The 13950-nt window shown below is 44.5% G+C and overlaps 1 pseudogene; it reads right to left on the reverse strand.

The window, feature by feature from the left end:
- Positions 1-6110: 6110 nt before the first annotated feature.
- Positions 6111-8076, reverse strand: LOC112406090 (nephrocystin-1 pseudogene; annotated as a pseudogene).
- Between the last annotated feature and the right edge of the window lie 5874 nt (positions 8077-13950).

Genomic DNA, 13950 nt, shown 5'->3' on the forward strand with positions numbered 1-13950 from the left:
TGGCCATTTGGGTCACAGACCAGAACCCCAGCCCAGGGTTGGAATCCTGGCTCCGCTCGCCCAGAGCAGGATGACCAGTTCGACAGAGTTCCACTCTCTGAATTTCAATTTCCACATCTTAAAGTGGAGACCATAATACCGGCTTTGGGGGAATTTTGTGATGATCCAATGAGTTAACGTATGTGTAGTGCCTAGTGCAGAGTAAATGTTTAATAAACTATTCATTAGTCGTATTGGGAAAGAACTTGATATCCCCGTGGGGTTCTGTTCTCCTCATTTCCATTCTGACTCGAGTGAAGCTATGGAAGGCATGGCCCCCGCATTGGCGGCTGAATCAGAGGCTGAGAGATGTTGGCATGTTGGGCCAAACCTAACAGGGGAAATGTAACAGGAATAAAGTTATAAATTATATTTATTGTCCACCAAGTGTCCACAAATGTGGGGGATGCCTAGCTGACAAAAAAAGACCAGGCCGAAAACACTGAAAGATTTTAAGAACACACAGCTCAACCACAACCAACTGGGTGACTCCACGCTGAAAACTCTAATTTGATCAACAGTCGTGAAGGAGCAACAGATATCACAAGCCTTTAAAATGTTCACTCACCTGACCTCTTAATTCCACTACTAGGACTCTACCCAGAGAGAGCTGTACACAAAGATTCTCATCACAGTGAAAAATTAAAAACAATAAATGTCCAATAATAGAGGACTAGTTAATTCAATTGTGGCTTACCCATATGCAGTCCTTCAAAATTTAAGGGAAAAATCTCATCATATAAATTGGGGTGCGGAATATAATTAGAACTAGAGGATCATAACATACTGATAAAAAGTTTCAATTAAATGAAGATAAAAATTAGAAGACTTCATGCACCTAATGAGACAGCTTCAAATTGTATAAGGCATAAATTGACAAAACTATCAGGAGAAATCGACAAGTTCAACATTGAAGTAGGAAATTTTAATACACCTCTTTGAGTAGTTGATCAAGCAGACAAAAAAAAAAATCAGTAAGGAAGAAGGGTTGAACTCCACAATTTAGAAGCTTAATAAGAACCCTGCATAGAACACTGCACCATACAGCTGAAGAAAACATGTCCTTTTCAAATGCAGACTTGACCACACACACAGAGAAACCAGCAGTATCAGTACTTGATGCTAAATTCTAAGACTGGTGAGGATAGCGAGCCAGATGCTCTTTGTTTGGAACTCAGAGAAGATCTCCCACAGGAGGTTATGGCTAAGATGAATTTGTGAAGACAGTTCTCCAGATAAATAAGATGGGGCTGGGAGCTGAGCCTGCCTCAGGCAGAAGTCGCCGGTCCGAGGGTCCTGAGGCAAACAAAAGCAAGTGAGCTCAGGGAACTACAGAGAGCATCCCTTGGTGTCTGTAATACCAAGCTCTCTCAGTCAGCCTGCTTCCAGGCAGAGGCTCTCTCATGAATATCCAGGCCCCACCAAAAGCTATGGTTCAGTTTCCGCCTCTAACAAGAGATGGGGGTCTTCAGTTACCTCCAAGCTGGGGCATGTCCCCCAGAGAGAAACATGAGCTGGGCCCGAAAAGGAGCCGTCCAGAGCTCAGGTGTCAGGCAGGCGTGGTGAGCTCACCACGAGCGGGAAGGTCACAGGACTCTGCGGCTCCGCCAACCACCAAAGAAACTCTCTGTCCATCGCCTACGGGGACCCCTAAAGAGCCTTAGAGGCCTGCAGGCTGGGCCACGCAAAGTGGGAGCCAAGACTTCCAGGCCTGGTCCAACCCAGCTATGTGACCCAGATCACCCGTCATCCTCCGGGGCTCAGGCCACCTGTTAAACACAGGTATCACTGGCCTCCTGCCCACCCCAGCAAGGTGTCACATACACAGGCTCAGGTTTAGGAGGGAACTCGAGAGGTGTTTGCAACAGTAACTGTCCAAAGCCCCTGCGTGGTGGAAAGCCAGTGTTCATCCCAAACATTCATTCAGCCAACTGCTTTCCCGTGTCCTCCCCACAAACCACTCTCCATGTGCCCCCGTGACCTGGTGTGGGACCTCGCCTTATCCCCCTCTCAGTCCCCGTCCCTGGCTACTCAGCAAGTGGTGAGATATGATAGCCAAGAGAGGTTTGGGCAAGCCACTCAGCCCTTTTAGCTCAAGAGACAAATATGAAGGGAGAATACAGAAAGGAAGTTGGGAATCCGCTGTGTGACTGTGAGCAAGTCACTTCCCCTCTCTGGTTATGTCTCCTCATTTTTAAAAAGAGGGGAAATCATCTCTAAGCTCATTTCTTGCTGAAGATTCTGGGATCCTATCATTGAAAGAACTAGATCTATTTCAAGGGTCAGTTGAGCAAATTCTTAATCAAAGGATATCGTCCCTTCCATTGACTTACCAGGGCTGCTGAGAGGTGCAAGGAATCAGAAGTGGGGCTCACTGAGCCACAGACCGGGAATTAGACCTCACAAGGGGCTGTTACCGAACCAGGTACCAGATTCGCTCTGCGCCCCACGCAGCAAGCCAAAATGCTGAGACGCTGAGGTTTACAGCAACGACAGCGCTTATTCACTAGGCAGCCAAGCAGAAGGAAAAACACGCCTCACACCTGCCTTCCCACGGACAAGGGGCTCGGGGCATTTATGGGATAGAAATAAAGATACCTGGCGGTCCGAGGTGTGGGGAACAGGAGAAAAAAGGTGACTGGGAAAAGGTGAGGTAATCCATGTTCTGCGCAGGCGGATCCAAGCCACAGGTATCAATACGTTGAAAAATGGAGGCGCTTAGCTCCACCTGAGGGCGGAGTTTCCGGCCCTCTGACGTCAAAAGGTCATCGAGTGGACACTCGCGCATGCCCAGTTGAAAGGTCGGTAGTCCGTCCAGTCTCAGGACCAGCTCAGCTCAGAGTAGACGCAGCTGACTCCAAGTTCCCGGAAAGCAAGTCGGGCAAAAACGTTATTGTTTCGGCTACGTGCTGCGCGGAGGACGTGCAAGCCTTTCCTAGACAACCTTGACTAGTGAAGGCAGGTGAAATGGATTTTTGACTAATGGTTACCCACGGTCTCACGGCTGCCACCAGGACTTGGGGCAATAGGTCCACTGTTCTTCAGTCATCCCCACCTGCCTGAATCAACACAGGGGGAACACTGGTGTTTCTATCAGGCCTGACCAACATTTTTGATATGCTAATAAGTCCTAAGAGAAGCCAGTCCTTCACATGTGTGTGCATGTGTGTATCTACAGATACCTACAGAGATACATATATGTAGAGAAACTTGTGATCTCTCTCTCTTCAAAAATATACGAATATATAGTGAATCAAGAAAAGGAGAATTAGGAATTCCCTGGCAGCCCAGTGATTAAGACTGCATGCTTCCACCGTAGGGGGCACAGTTTCGATCCCTGGTCGGGGAACTAAGATCCAGCAAGATGCGCGGCATGACCGAAAAAATAAAATAAAAGTAGAATTACATGATAAAATGTAGGTTTGGTTCTTGAGCATCTTTGGGGGTGTAAGGGAAACAGGGACGATACCCCAGTTCACAGTGGTGCGCTTCAGCTTGCTGATGGGAACTTATGGTGCCTCAACACCAGCAATGAGCAGTCTTCCTGTTTCCTGCTTAATCTGGGCCAGCCTCTGGAGGGTCATACTTATTTCTGCGTCCTAAGTTTTGAGAGGGATACTTCAAACCAGAGGCTCCCATGTAATATCAGCTCAGGTGGGGTGGAGTCTGGAAAGCACTGAGTGATGGTTGAAAGAATTGGGCATTCGGAGCCTGGAATAAAGGCACACACAAAGGCAAGGGCTATATAGCTTAGCATAGAAATAGAGTTGAGTTTTCACGAAAATGTAAGTAGAAGGAAGAAAGATTAGTTACAATGGCCACGACCATATCCGCACATAGAGTTTCATCCTTGGGTCTCCTTTCATCCAGCCTGCTCCCCTCAGTGACTTTGTTCATTCCATCTATCTCCTAATGTCTCCCAAACCCATCTTCAGCCAAGATTCCTCCAGAGCTTCATACTTGTACATCCAGCTCCCTCCTGGTCACCTCCACCTAGATGTTCTCATGCATACCAAGCTCTACATGTCCTGAAGTGAACTCTTCACCACATCCATGACCATATTGGAAAGGGCTTCAAGTTTTATGGGCGGCATTTTTACCAACCACATCTGGAAGGCAAGGGAAGGTATGGAATGTGTCGTTTATAACTAAATGGTAAATGGTTACCATTTCCATTTGCCTCTATCCTTAGAATGAGGTGTTTTCAACTCGGTTGCTCATCGGAATCACCTGGGACATTTTTAGAAAATGCACATTTTCTTCCAGGCCCCACCCAAAACTCCATGAATCAGAATCCCAAGAATCTTAACTTTTCTTTCTTTCAAATTTTGACTCCCACTAATGAGATCAACGAAAGTCCATTATGTTAATTAACAAGTCATAAATTTCACCACTGAAAATTCATTCACTTCTACTGACATTTATTATAGTCAGTAGGAAAGATCAGGAATTGATTTCAAGGGAATGAATGCCTTGGCTCTTATCCCCACTTTTAACCAGAAAATACACCTCTCCACCATTCTCTTGAAATTTAGCAGTTCTGGGAAGCATTATCCGCTTGATGCCTCCAGAGGGAATCTACCCTTCATTTGGCCTCTCTGAGCATCAGGTGGTTGATTGTACAGTATTAATTTGTTCTCACAATAATTCTGTTCTTTGGAGAAACTCTTAAATCACTCTCTCTCTCCCTCTCTCCGCCCTGCCCCCCACCAAACTGGCAGCTCAGGAGTAGGGAAAGAAAGGGCAGGGCAGCCAGGACAGGCACCGAAAGGTCCTAACCTCCACACTGGCCCACAGCAATTTTCAGTGGGCTCCCATGCTGCCCCTTGGCCTGGGGATGGCCCTGAGTTTCCGGCCTCAGATATCTGACAAGAATCTGTCATTTTGTAGCCTCGATGTGCTGCTGGCTACCTTTCTGTACTTTTGATAGCTTTTCCCTTTGAACAAGCAAAATATGGCTATGCTCACCTTGTGGGCAGAGGTGGGGGGTGGGGATGAGTAAAATGTAGGCAGTTCTAAATAGTAGGTCATTGCCAAATTATTTTAAAACCAGCATGGGAATCTAATTAGACATGGATGTGCTAGGATACACCTCCATTCCTGCATCAGCCGCTCCCTGGGTTACACACTCTGCTTCCCACTCTCAGTCCCTTTTTATTTTTATTTTTTTCTGATTTCCCCTACATTTCACAACACAAAGTTTATTAGCAAAATCATATATTTAATATATTCTGGGTCCTAGACTCTTATCAAATATATCATTTGCAAATATCTTCTCCTATTCTGTGGATTACATTTTCACTTTCTTAAATAGTCATAAATTTAGCTTTTGATAAAATCTTGCTTTCATACAAATCTATAGATACAGTTAACTTAAATTTGTTACTTGGCATTACATACAGAATGGACAGACAACAAGGTCCTACTGCATAGCAGAGGGAACTATATCCAATATCCTATGATAAGCCATAATGGAAAAGAATATAAAAAAGAGTGTATATATTGGGCTTCCCTGGTGGCGCAGTGGTTGAGAGTCCGCCTGCCGATTCAGGGGACACGGGTTCGTGCCCCAGTCCGGGAAGATCCCACATGCCGCGGAGTGGCTGGGCCCGAGGGGATTAAGAGGCACAACTATTAAGTATAAAATAAATAAGCTACAAGGATATATTGTACAGCACAGGGAATATAGCCAGTATTAATGACTTTAAATGGAGTATAATCTTTAAAACTTGTTAATCACTATATTGTACACCTGAAACTTTCATAATATGGTAAATCAACTATACTCATAAAAAAGAAAAAGAAAAACAAAACAAATTTGTTAGCTGGTTTGTGAAAAAAAATTCTCTTTAAATTTAGATATAACAGTATTCCTTATAAAAATTTACTTCATTGTATTAACACATATTCAAATTATCAGATAAATATTTCTTATAGAATGTGGCCTGAACAAAAAAGAATAAAGCCTAAGTTGTGATGGGACAGTTTCTTCTGATTTTCTCACGCGATGCAGGTTGTCATGGAGGGTCTATCAGATTCAGCAGGAAGTGGAAGGTCAAGGGGCACCGCTGTCAGGCTGCATTCTTTCTTATTTCACCCAAGAAGTCATAGGTCTGCTCTGAAATGCCGAAAGGTTCATGGAGCCCCGCTGGTGACAGCAGAGCCTGGAGGGCGCCCTCGTTTTCTTGGTTTTGCTTGAGCAAGTCGGCGATGACCTTCCATTGGGCAGCCTCGGTCTCCTCCTCTGCCCACCAGAACGCGGGCAGGAGCGCGGAGTGGAGGAGGGGGAGCGCGCGGCGTGGTAAACCAGGAGGAACACGGCCTTCAGTAGCTCCTTGTCTCTCTTCTCCGATCTTTTTAATGTACTCTCTTTCTCAGCCCAGGAACTCCCGAGTGCATCCATTATGTCGGGCTGCTCCAAGAGCTTGGGGAAGGTGGCCAGCACTGGATTACTAATTAAATCAGCACTGTGCATGCCCATCCTGTCTTTCAGGAGCACATCTCCAAGAATCTGGCAATAAAATACCAACAAATGAACGGAGCACATACTTCCAATTAATGTTCCCGGCAGTAGACTTAGCATGTTCCTTGATCTTCTGTTCAAAGATCTCAGTTTTACTAGAAGTTGAGGCTGCCTTCTCACCGTCATCATCTGATGGAAAACACTACCATGTGCCCTTCTGGATACTGAAGGGTCCACTTCAACACCTTTTTCATAAGGGGTGCCTCCATTCAAGAAGAGTTCATAAGGTTTTGCTGGAATAGGAATTCCACTGGCATGAAAAAGTTTAAGAAACCCCCAGCCACAACTTAATTCTCCTCTTTCACCAGTTGAATTGTGAATATAAGAAATTCCAAGTTCAAATAATATTCCAAGATCTGGAGAAGAAGAATTGGACCTGATGAAACAGTCACCATCAAGCAAGCAGGGCAAGATGCCAGTAACCTGGGAGAAAAGGTCCATGTTTTGGGTTTCTTAGGTTGCCACGTGGCCCTGACTGTATGAGTGTTGCTCAGAACCTTATTGCCGTCAAACAGACAGAAGCGCACGTGTCTGCTCAGAACCTGGATGCTCACTCCTGGGAGAGGAATCATCTTACAGCTCCAGAGGGTCAGAATCAAGGAAACCCGTTTTAGCATCCCACATTAGATCTCTGAAGGCCAGTTGTGAAGTAGTGAGCTCTGGTTGTAAGAAGTAACTTGCTCGAAATTGATCCCCTTGCTCTAGAAGCTGGAAGGGGGTGGAAGGCCTGAACCCGGCAGGAATAGCTCCCATCGTGGTCAATACGTCGACGGTGTTAATCTGCTCTGAGATGGCTTTTCGGACTGCACGCCAATGAGAATCCGTTCTTTGTTTAACTTCTGCTCCTTCTGCCATTTCTACCTCTACATCTTCTTCACTCCCTTCTTCACTAGACTCCTGGCCTTCTTCTTTATTATAGGGCTCCAAGTCTGTTCTGGGACTAAGACCTTTGTTTCCTTTGGCATTCTAGCCATCCACCAACCATCAGGGTTTTTTTCAATTATAAGGCGAATTTCCCCTTTCTTAAATGTAATGTCTCCGACTTGCTGAGCCATAAAATCTCCAACGTATTCTCCACTTGTGGCCTCTTCATCTTCTTCTTCTTCATCTTCTTCAGCAGAATTGTCATCGTCCTCTCCTTCAGTAAGCGCCCCAGTTTCAGCGACATTTTCTCTACTTCTGGACACAGCAAGTTCCTGCAGTTGGTGGGTAAGCTTATCCAAAAGATTGTGTTCCTCCTCTTTCGTCTGATTGTAACTCCCAACAGGGGCAGGTTCATCAGCCTGTGAGAGAATATAAGTTTTGCTTAATTTTTGAAGAGCATTTTTATTTTCATCTATTGCCTGTTTTAATTGGATACATCTTTGGTAAACATCTCGCCTTTTACTGGCTTCTAGAGCTCCTTTCAGTCGACTCTCAGAAAGCAAATCATCAAGCTGCTGCTTCCGCTCCTGACTGCGACGCTGCAGGAACTGGAGGGGATCGTGCTGCCACCTCGCCAGCATCTCCTCTGCCTCGGCCTCAGTCCCTTTTTGACCAGTGCTGCAGCAGGAGGCTCAGCCAGAGCCGCTATATGAAAATCCTCACAGGGCAACCCTTTCATAGATAACCAAGAGCTGACTTTTCCTTGTGAAGCACATGCTCAAACTGGAATTAGAACATGAAGTTCACTCATCATTGGAAATACACTATGTACCATTTTATGTAGGATATAAAACTTTATTTTGAAAAATTCCCACCAAGTTTATCTTACAGACGTACTCTTACATGAGCATAAAGATGAGGAAATTCATTGCATCATTTATAATGGTCCCAGACTGGAACCCACTCTCATTTCCACCAATGTGAGGCTAATAAATTATGGTCTATATGGAATACCACATGGCCAAAAAGAGATAGAGGTATATGTATTGACACGGAGCCCTCTTCGAGCTATAGTAAGTGTGCGTGGTATGCTCCCCTTTGTGTGTGTGCAGGGGTGTATGCACATGCGTGTGACAATTTCTGGAAGGAGACACAGGAACCCAACAAGAGTGGTTACCTCTGTGGAGAGGAACAGGGAGACTGAGGGATGGGAAATGAGAGAGAACGACCCAACTTTTCATGTATAGGCCTTTAGCACCATTCTAAAAAATTTTTTAACCATCTCCATATATTAACTTTAAAAAACATTTTAACATTCTCTTGAAATGTCAAATATGAATTTCACAATCTACAAGAAACTTTGATATGTCCTTTAACATTTACATTTATAATACTATGGGATCCTTGATTTTAATACAGTCTTTGATTTGACCTCTTTTACTTCCCTGGGTGGGGATGGGGAAACAGAATTTGGCTTTTTTTTTTTGCCTTTATGTGCTTATTGTGTATTCTCTGCCTTTTTCTCTGCTTATTATATATTAGGAGGAAGAAGGAATTATTTTTACATTTTTATTACACATATTCTGAATTAGCTACTGCCTCACACTATTTCTCCTTTCTTCATCTTGTCACATAAAGGAGCACAGCATTTACACTCCATGCAGTGTTCCTCACTGTGGTTACTGGAAACCATCACTTTAAGACATTATCTATTAATAAGTGGGGAGGGGCAGATGTGGACACTGCCCTTTCATTTCAGTATGCTGTAGCCATATTTTGCTGATAGCCTAATTCCTGATACTTATTTGTTTTCATCTTCTGACTTTTAGTTAAAATTCTTTTGCGAGCCACATTTGGAGGGAAGCTGTGTGCTTTTGTCAATTTCATTACCCATGTCCATATTCATTCCCAGTGTATTGTGCTGTCTAGTACATGTACCAACTTTTAAAAAAAATTGGTGTATAGTTGATTTGCTATGCTATGCCAATCTCTGCTGTACAGCAAAGTGGCTCAGTTATACACATACATTCTTTTTTCTAATATTCTTTCCCATTACGGCTTATCCCAGGAGACTGGATATAGTTCCCTGTGCTATACAGTAGGACCTCGTTTATCCATTCTAAATGTAATAGTTTGCACCTACCAACCCCAAACTCCCAGTCCATCCTTCTCCATCCTCCCCTCCCCCTTGGCAACCACAAGTCTGATCTGTGTGTCTGTAAGCCTGTTTCTGTTTTGTAGGTAGATTCATTTGTGCCATATTTTAGACTCCACATAAAAGTGATATCATATGGTATTTGTCTTTCTCTTTCTGACTTACTTCACTTAGTATGATAATCTCCAGTTGCATCCGTGTTGCTGCAAATGGCATTATTTTGTTCTATTTTATAGCTGAGTAGTATTCCATTGTATATCTGTAGTACATGTACCAACTTTGATAAAGTTCCTATTGGGCCGTGTTGTCTGAGGTAGTGATTACTGTTATTTTTCTTTTGGTTGCAAAGCAGTTTGGTGTATAGTGATATCTTTTCACAAATATTATTCCTATCATCTGCAGGTATTTAATTAACAATTAAAAATTAAATAGTATATACTTATATTCAATTTCCTGTGATAAACCATAATGGAAAAGAATATGAAAAAGAATGTATATTTAACTGAATCACTTTGCTGTACAGTACAAATTAATACAACATTGTAAACTATACTTCAATAAAATAAATTTTAAAAAAAGTAAATAGTACTTAAAGGTTTATGGTATAAAATAAAATAAGATGGGATAGTGAGTGAGAGTATGGATGAAATGTGATTGGCCACATCAGTAATTATTAGGGCTGGATGAGGGGTACATGGAGATTCATTGTATTTTTCTCTACACTTTTGAATATGTTTGAGAATTTCCATAATAAAATGTTAGAAGATTTATCGTATAAAATAGCTGCCCCTTGCCTCATTTCCACCTATTCCCCATTCCTCAGTCCCTTCAATTCTTTTTGCCATTTCTTTGGACATTTATCTTTCTATTTCTTAACAATGCTTCTGGTACTATGTCTTGATTTATCAAGACATACTAGATGAGTATCTGCTCTCTTAACCTGACCTCCCAAACAACTGCTATAGTTGTTAGCACCATGTTTGGATAAGCTGAGTGTCCTATTTCCATTATTATAATCATGTAAATATTTTAACTTCAGAGCCAGGTAGTATATTGATTATGATTCTCTTCTTACAAAACATTTCTTTTTCTCCTGAATATTATAAAAGACTTGTTTTTATTGCTTATTTTTCTTTCTAGCTACGGCTAAAACATCCCACTCCAATAGCCTCCAAATACAACATTCCACACTTGTCAAATCTATACAGAAGCCTACAATTCCAACTTTTCTCAGGTGTTCTGCCTCCTGGAGCTCCCCATCTCTAGCTCACCTTTGGATACTGCCTTCCCAGGACTCCTTCTGACCTTATCCTGGGTGTACCTGTCATCTCCCTTCTATGCTGGATCTTCTTTTTCTGTATCCCATGTTGTCCTGATTTTTCATCAATGCTCCTGCTTTGGTGAACCACATCCTTCAATAGCTTCTTTTTTTTTTCACATCTTGATTGGACTATAAATGCTTTACAATGTTGTGTTAGTTTCTGCTTTATAACAAAGTGAATCAGCTATATATATACATATATCCCATTATCCCCTCGATCTTGCGCCTCCCTCCCACCCTCCCTACCCCACCCCTCTAGGTGGTCACAAAGCACCGAGCTGATCTCCCTGTGCTATGCAGCAGTTTCCCACTACCCATCCATTCTACATTTGGTAGTATATACGTCAATGCTACTCTCTCACTTCATCCCAGCTTCCCCGTCCCCCCCCCACCCTGTGCCCTCAAGTCTGTTCTCTACATCTGCGTCTTTATTCCTGCCCTGCCACTAAGTTCATCAGTACCGCTTTTCAAAATTCCATATATATGTGTTAGCATATGGTATTTTTTTCTCTTTCTGACTTACTTCACTCTGTATGACAGATTCTAGGCCCATCCACCTCACTACAAATAACTCAATTTCGTTCCTTTTTAGGGCTGAGTAATAAATATTCCATTGTATGTATGTGCCACATCTTCTTTATCCATTCATCTGTCGATGGACACTTAGGTTGCTTCCATGTCCTGGCTATTGTAAATAGACCTGCAATGAACATTGTCCTACATGTATCTTTTTGAATTATGGTTTTCTCAGGGTATATGCCCAGTAGTGGGATTGCTGGGTCATATGGTAGTTCTATTTTTAGTTTTTTAAGGAACCTCCATACTGTTCTCCAGAGTGGCTGTATCAATCCACATTCCCAACAACAGTGCAGGACAGCTCTCTTTTCTCCACACCCTCTCCAGCATTTGTTGTTTGTAGATTTTTTGATGATGGCCATTCTGACCGGTGTGAGCTGATACCTCACTATGGTTTTGATTTGCATTTCTCTAATGATTAGTGATGTTGAGCATCTTTTCATGAGTGGTATGTCTCTGCATACAGACAAAAGACCTGTATGCAGAAAACTATAAGACACTCCGCGGCATGTGGGATCTTCCCGGATTGGGGCACGAGCCTGTGTCCCCTGCATCTGCAGGCAGACTCTCAACCACTGCGCCACCAGGGAAGCCCTGTTGGAAGATTTTTAATCACAGTTTCAATTTCATTACTTGTAAAGGAACAAGCCAAAAGGAGCAGAAAAATAACAAAGTATAAAGAATAAAATAAAATTAGAAAAATAAAAGATTAGAAAAAATAAAAATATAAATGAGTCAACAACAATGAATCAACAAGGTAAAATAGAACCCCAGTCTAAAAGAGGAAAAAAGAAAAAAAGAAAAAAAAAGAAAAGCCTTGGCTATGGGGGTTGGAGTTTAGGTGGCGGGGAACTTATGCAGGCGCGGTGTTTAGGGTGGGTGGGACCTAGGCGGGTGGGGGGTGACGTTTGAGCATGGGGCAGGGCCTAGGCTCAGGACCTAAGCAGCTGGAAAAGGCCTTGGGGCCAGGGGCTTACGCAGGGCAATGTTTAAGTGTGGGGCGGGGCCTCTACTTAGGACCTGCGCCAAAGCGGACAGGCAGCACGTCCAAAGGAGGGCCTCTGGAGTGTGAAGTTCTGGAGTTTGGACGTAGGGCCCTGCGTGAGGTTGTCTGGGTGTGGTTTAGGCCCAGCACGGTTGGAGGGGGTCTCCGAGCGTAGAGGTAGGGCCCTGGGTACGGGTGTAGGGGTGGAGCTTGGGCTCTGCACAGCAGGAGGGAGGCTCCAAGGGCAGAGGATTAGGCCCGGGAGACCAACAGGCTCCCCAGTGCCTAAGGGGACAGGGAAAGCACTGGCCCCGTTCCCTTCCATTCCTTCACGCCCCTCCCCCACTGTCTCCCCCACGGTCTCCCCCATCCCCGCTGGACCCCTAACCGTGGGTGGGTCCCACTGGGTGTAGGAACTCCTCCTCTCCCCCAGCCACCTGTCGGGGTGCCGGTCCCGTAGGTCCGGCCTTTACTTTTGCTCCCCATCCCTCCCTCCCACTCCCTCAGGACCCATGGACAGAGGATCAGGCCTGGGATCTCAGCAGACTCCCGGGGGCCCAAGTGGGCAGGGGAAACCTGGCCATGCTCCCTTTTGATCCTCTGCCCTCCCAATGGTCCCCCAATTTCCCCCTTTGGACGTGGGATCCCTTCCCCTCCCCCAGCGACCCCTCAGGGGCGCCAGTCCTGTCCTGCCTCCACTTCGCCTCCCCCTCACTGCACCCCACCCTGCCTGTCCTACCCAGTTGCTGAGGGTTCCTCCTAAGGGGACCCTTAGGTGTCTGTGGTCCCCCGCTGGTGCCTGGTAGGTGCCCTAGTTGTGCCGAGAGGCCAATTCCGCGTCCTCCTAGTCTGCCATCTTGACTCCGCCCCTCCAATAGCTTCTTTAGACAGAGTGTATAGGAAGATAATTTTTTGAGACTGCATATCCAAAAATGTCTTTGTTCTGCCTCACACTTGATTGACAGTTTGGCTGTCAAGTTGGAAATAACTGTTCTCCAGAATTCTGAAGGATTACTCTATTCTCTTTTGGCATCCAAGAAATTTTGCTATTGAGAAGCCTGATGCTGTTCTGATGGCATTTCTATATTAAATGTTTTCCTGGCGACTTTTATTCATCTGAAATTTCATGGTGATGTGCAGTGGTCTCCTAAGCATACGTTGAAAGGACCAGGACCCGGCATCTAACTGCTCTTCGTATGGACTTTGCACCCGGCATCTAACTGCTCTTCGTATGGACTTTGCACCCGGCATCTAACTGCTCTTCGTATGGACTTTGCACCCGGCATCTAACTGCTCTTCGTATGGACTTTGCACCCGGCATCTAACTGCTCTTCGTATGGACTTTGCACCCGGCATCTAACTGCTCTTCGTATGGACTTTGCACCCGGCATCTAACTGCTCTTCGTATGGACTTTGCACCCGGCATCTAACTGCTCTTCGTATGGACTTTGCACCCGGCATCTAACTGCTCTTCGTATGGACTTTGC

Source organism: Neophocaena asiaeorientalis, unplaced genomic scaffold, assembly GCF_003031525.2.
Source record: "Neophocaena asiaeorientalis asiaeorientalis breed wild unplaced genomic scaffold, Neophocaena_asiaeorientalis_V1.1 scaffold423, whole genome shotgun sequence".
NCBI lineage: Eukaryota > Metazoa > Chordata > Mammalia > Artiodactyla > Phocoenidae > Neophocaena > Neophocaena asiaeorientalis.